Consider the following 6,000-nt stretch of genomic DNA (forward strand, 5'->3'; position numbering starts at 1 on the left):
GTTTTGACATATTCGTTCATACCTGTCTAATAAAGAACACGCATCTGTAGCGGTGCAGAGTTTTGATGTTTAGTTTGGAGAGGATTTCGGTGATGATTTCAATTGGGGTGTAGCTTGCCTTTGTGTTTTGACTTCCGATGACTCCTTAGGCTCACCCATATCGATCCTAAGGAGCTTTTTTCTTGATTAAAAATAAAATAAAATGAGAAATAATGTTATACTCCAAGCTTGCTGATCTCCAGTCACTCTCCTGATTGTCTTCTTAAAATAAAGTTATACTCCAATCTATAAATCTTACATGGCACTGTTGCTTGAGAGGAGAGGAGGGAGTTTCTGCTCACGAAAATCATACGCTTTACATAAAGTTTAAGCTTGTGTAAATGAAAGCAATGCATTTCATTTGTCATTTTAATTTTTAATGATGACTCTTATATACATATCTTACAGTCTTGGCTTGTGCAGAGAGCAAAGTGTTTTATTCTTTCTTAAGAATAACATTTGATTTCATGATACAAAGTAAAGAACATTTACTGATTCATAGTATTAATATGCATGAAGCACCAGGGACTAAGCACACAAAATTCAAGTTGGTAGCACAACAGTAAATCACTCAACCTGAACTCCACTTTGCATAATCTTCAGAAACATTTTGGCTGTAAAGGTATGAGTTGCATGTGTCTTCCCTTAATATTTCTCCCCAGGTGTCTTAACTTAAATCTGAAGCTTCTTTTTTCTTCTTTATGCAGTATTATATTTAAAAGTTGATTGTCGTAGATATAGTTGAAATAAAATTCATAATAGAAATACATCTTGCATGTGTTAGCTTATATCAAAGAGCGTTGCTTGATTTTTTCCTAACAAGTAGAAAAAAAGGCATTGCTTGGAATCTTAATTATGCTTATTATATATGTTATTAACTATACTGTATATTTTATTCAATCCGTCGTGATGACACGTGTTTCAAAACAGGAATAAAGGGAGCTCACTTGGCTGCTCAAATACCACTTGTAGGAAGATTAATGCTGAAACTTATTCTGAACAACAATGACAAAGTGCAAAACTGAAGAACAGAAAGAAATTGAGAGAAAAGTATACTTTTTTAGATTTTCTCTTTGAATTTTTCTCTGCTATCATCTATCATCTCCTCCTTATAACTCTAATTACAAGCTTATTTATAGACCTAAAATCCTAGAAATTGAACTGAATAAGAAATTTATTCTAACTAGAAAATTAATTATGCCGACTTAATCTGGAAATCTCTGGGTGCCTCTGATTGCAAGAAATCTTATTTTAAATTTATTGTCAACACTTCTCGGTGGCTGTCGTTTCTTATTCATAAAAAAAGGTGGAAAGAATCTATGAACCAACATGCCATACATAAGCAAATTGAGCAAAGAATACCAATGGGAAATCTTTTCAGCAAGGGTCACAACTTTCGGAGATGGAAAGAGGATGTGGATTGTGATTTAGAGGAATTGATCTTCAAACGTCTCTTAGATATGCGTTCAAGATACAGTTGCCAAGATGATCAAAAGATGATATCGGCAGAGAGAAGTAATCATGCACTCACAAGTAAGGGACGCTGTGAACAATTTGGTTGGTCCGTGCTTGATATAGACTTTCATGAAAGCTTCCTATTATGACACTTTGTGTAACACCCAAATTTTTAGTCTAAACCCAAGACCAAGTTAGTCCATACCCAACCTAAGTTAATCTAGGTATATAACAAAAGTTACAAGAGAATTTTTTTTTCTCTCTCTTCTAATTATTGTGGCCGTTGTGACCCTCCCCTCATCAAACCAAAGATTTTAATTTTTGATCTTGAGTTTTTGGTTCAAGAAAGGTGGAAGTAGCAAGTAATTCTCTTTCATGTTACTTTCGATAATGGTTTGTTTATGGAAGGATTGAAGAAGAGATTAGGGTTTATAAGAATTTAAAATTTATATTATTAAGATTGATTCATGATCATTAAAGGTTTAATGTTAACTGATTGATTTGGAGTATGTTGTTAAAAATAAGGATTTGTAAGTTGATTTGTTTAAATTGATATTTATAGGTTAAGAAATTCATTTCAACCTTGTTGAGAAATCTGGACAGAATGGTCTTGAGGTTGAAGATGATAAAATTTTATTTTGGTCCTTGATTTATGAAAAGTATAGTTTAGTCCCTAAACTTTGGAAAAATGATAATTTGACCCCTAAATGTATTTTGAGATTCTAGACAGTGTTATTATGAGGTTAAGGATGATGAATCTCAGTTTGATAATTGATTTGGAATATTTTTATTTTGGTCCCTCAATTTTGGGAATTTACATTTTAGTCCCTAAACTTTATGAAAATTACAGTTCGGTCCCTGATTCGTTCTAGACAGAATTGAGGATGGTTTATGGGTGAAATTTCAGTATGGTTATGTATTTACAGTTTGATCCTCCAATTTTGGTAAAATTACGTTTTGGTCCCTGTTTTGAAAAATTGTCATTTTAGTCTCTAAACTTAGGAGACTAAACCTGGTTTTATTTTATGCATTGGAATATGTTATTTGTTCTATTTTGAGTTTTTTTTTAGTATATTTCATAAATTTATTGTTGATTCTCCTATCGATTTTCAATAGGATTTTCGGGTTTTTCATTTGATATTCTTTTTAGTTTTATATTTTTCAGGTGAGTGGGATAATCTTTAATGTGCATGTAATACAAATAAATATGTATAATTATATGATGAGTACGCCTAGTTAATTTCTTAAATATTTATATATGTTGCTTTATTTTCCGAGCACTCATTTATTCTTGAATTTGCACTCGTATTCTGTCAAATTAAATTCTATTCGATATAATGTACCTTTATTTGATGATTATATGAATATGTATTATGTCTTGATATAATACTTGTCAATAACTCAATGCTAACGGAAAATAGTTAGCCTATATGCACATAGTATTCTGTATGCCTAGCTGGTGAGAGAGGCATCAACATGTGGCGACTGATCCTCCCACAGTGGTCACCTTTGGGTGTCATCTGGTCACCTTCGGGTCTCATCTGATCTCTAACATGTATTCCACTACTTTATAATAATATGCTTAGTATGTATATTTATATCAAGTTAAATCAACTCGCAAACTATTAATATCTAAAATGTATATTAAATGTTATTCCCTCACTGAGTTGGTTGAACTCACCTCTCATTCTTAATATTATTTTAGGTTCTTAGTTTTTGATAGCAGGTGGACTTTGTTGAGTGTTCCTGCTTCTTCAATTTTGGTCAGTATGCCTTGCTTGTTTTACAAGGCCTTTCTTTTAGTTTTGATTCAATATCTTAGACGCTCTATTATTACCTTCTTTTAATTAAGTTTGAATTTTGACAATATAATAAGTATTATAAATTATTGATGAGAAATTTTGAACTATCATTTGGTTTCATTAGTTTTGAATAATATAATATTTCTAAAGATTATTAAATGCTATGTATTTTTAAATAACTTATTCTTTTGATATGTTCGTTCTGAGGCTTAATATAGATAGGGTGTCCTTTCAATACCCCTCCTACGTTGCTGATCATAAACCTGAGATTTGGGTCGTGACACAATGCCACTTGGTTTTTTCGTGTAGGCCATACTAAATCTCGTCTTGTTAAAATAAGCATATTTTTAGCTAGTTACATGTATCTTTGGAGTGATATGCCATTTATGCTACCTAAAGAGATGGGTGAAGCAAAGTGCAAGTCAATTAGCGAAGAAGCCACTTTTCAATTTCTTAAAAAAAAAGAGCCACTTCTCAAGTTGAAAGAGGACAAACCGAACAGTCAGTGCTATCTGATGGTCGCAACCTCGCCAATGATTTGGACTTCATGGAGACAGTTGGTGGTTGGTCAGATGAAGTGAAATGGGAAATGATATCTCAAGTGTGGGTGGAGATGCTAACTTTTGCTGCGATTCATTGTGGTTGGAAAGAGTATGCAAAAGCACATAGTCAAGGAGGAGAGCTACTCTTTTTTGTTGCAATTCTTATGTCTCATCTTGGCATAAATGACCAGTGTATCTATAAGTAATTACTTAGTATACTTTGCATATGTTATTATTCCTTTTTTTCATTTGTTTATTTGATAATAAAAACCAGTACTTTTTTTTTATGTACACTGAGAATGGTCTACTCAGAGGATCTGCTGGAATCTTAGAATAGTCCAACACCTAGTCATTCAGTCATTTCTAATTTTATTGTATTGATGGGTTTTATTTTGTATTTTATTTCGGCGTTCCATTTCTAATTTTAATGTATTGATGGGTTCTATTTTGTATTTTATTTCAGAGTTCCATTGACTTAATTTTATTCTGAGCGGTCAATAAAACTTCGACTATTATAAAAACAAAAGTACGTTTTTTTTATATAATAATCCAAGATTTTATTAAAAGCATGTTGGCCATTTAGAGGATGGCTACCATTAAAAGATATAGTATTGACATAAAGGAGAACGAACAAATAGAAGAAAAAAAAACTAGATAACAAAAGAAAGGCCTACATCATGGTACCAAAAGCCATAAAAACATTCATAGCTTCATAATTTTTTAACCAAGTAGATAATTGATGGAGTGTCAGAAAAAAAAACATGAGTTCAGATCTAGTTTAACATCATTGAAACCAAATTATTTCTAGTTAACCAGATACTTTAAGTAATATCATAAGAGAATGGTTGTCATGGTTGTCATGTTTTTCTATAAACTTGCCTTTAACCCTCATTGGTAATTAAACCAGGAGCTCATCAAGTGTACGTGGAGCACACTAAAAGACCCCCTGTCATAGGGTTAAAATCCGTCATGGTGTAGGCTAACGAAAAGCATTGCTGGATAGTAGCTATGGGGTGGCAACTCGCGTGACAGTAGCGAAAATCGGCAGAGTGTGTTTGCGGCAGCACGCAACAGCTAGCACAACAACATACTGACAAGAGTTGAGACTTGGGCGAGGATTGTCCAAGGCTTGACGAAACAGTGTTGGGATGACACAATGGGACAGTGGGGAGTTTGACAGCACTGATGAGATTGGCAGCATCGACAAAATTGGCAGCAGGGGCTGACGATAAGTCTGGATAATAGGCAGTCCTAGACTTGGCGTAAACACTACTGGCAGGAATGGCAGCATGCATCGACAGTGGCATTGTGCATGAGAGTTGGCAGATTCGGCAGTAGTGTACATCAACGATTCGGCAGGGCATGGTTGATGTTCGGCAACGAATCCAAACTTGGATAACGGACGGTCCAAGGCATGCGAGGCAGTTACATTGACAACATGTGTGCTGGCAGTGGGTAGTTGGCTTGTGGGAGAACATGCCAATGCAGTTGCAGCAGTTTTGGGAGCAGTTATCGGCAGTTTTTTATGTGGGGAAGAAGTGGCCAAAACATGGGATAGTAGGTGCTCCACCTGTGCAAGAAGTTAGGGGCAGTTTCTACTTGTAACTTCCATTGTCTTATAAATAGATAGGCTGTAAATTGTGTAGCATGCAGAATGAAAATGGGCATAGCACACAAGATGGACTTTGTGTAATCCTTTAGTTGAGTTAATGAAAAGGTTGGGACTTGTTCCTGTAATCTGCTGTGTTGTTCATTCTGTTCATATTAATTAGTGTTATTCCGCTTGATTGTGACATTGAAAAAGTGTGGGGATCTCTTGGGTTTGTGGGATAAACTAGTCGTAGGCAAAACACGAGTGAATCGATGAGGGAAAGGCTGAGTCTAGCGGGACTAGACTGCCGCGCGAGGTCTGTTTTTGGGATGAAAAATTGACCTCGTGACACCCCCCACCATGAAGGAAATTTGGTCCATATTTTCGATGTAAATTGACATGTAACAACATATGATCCAATGTCTCTAAAATAATAGTTGTATAAAATGGACAAAAGGATTGTTCCAAGGATAAAAGATGGTGACCACATAACAAACACCTTGTACACAGTTTATGTTAAATGGCTAACCATATAAATGTTTGAATCTTTGGAGGAGATGTAAAGTTTCAA

The sequence above is a fragment of the Populus trichocarpa genome, chromosome 6, assembly GCF_000002775.5.
Source record: "Populus trichocarpa isolate Nisqually-1 chromosome 6, P.trichocarpa_v4.1, whole genome shotgun sequence".
Classification (NCBI taxonomy): Eukaryota; Viridiplantae; Streptophyta; class Magnoliopsida; order Malpighiales; family Salicaceae; genus Populus; species Populus trichocarpa.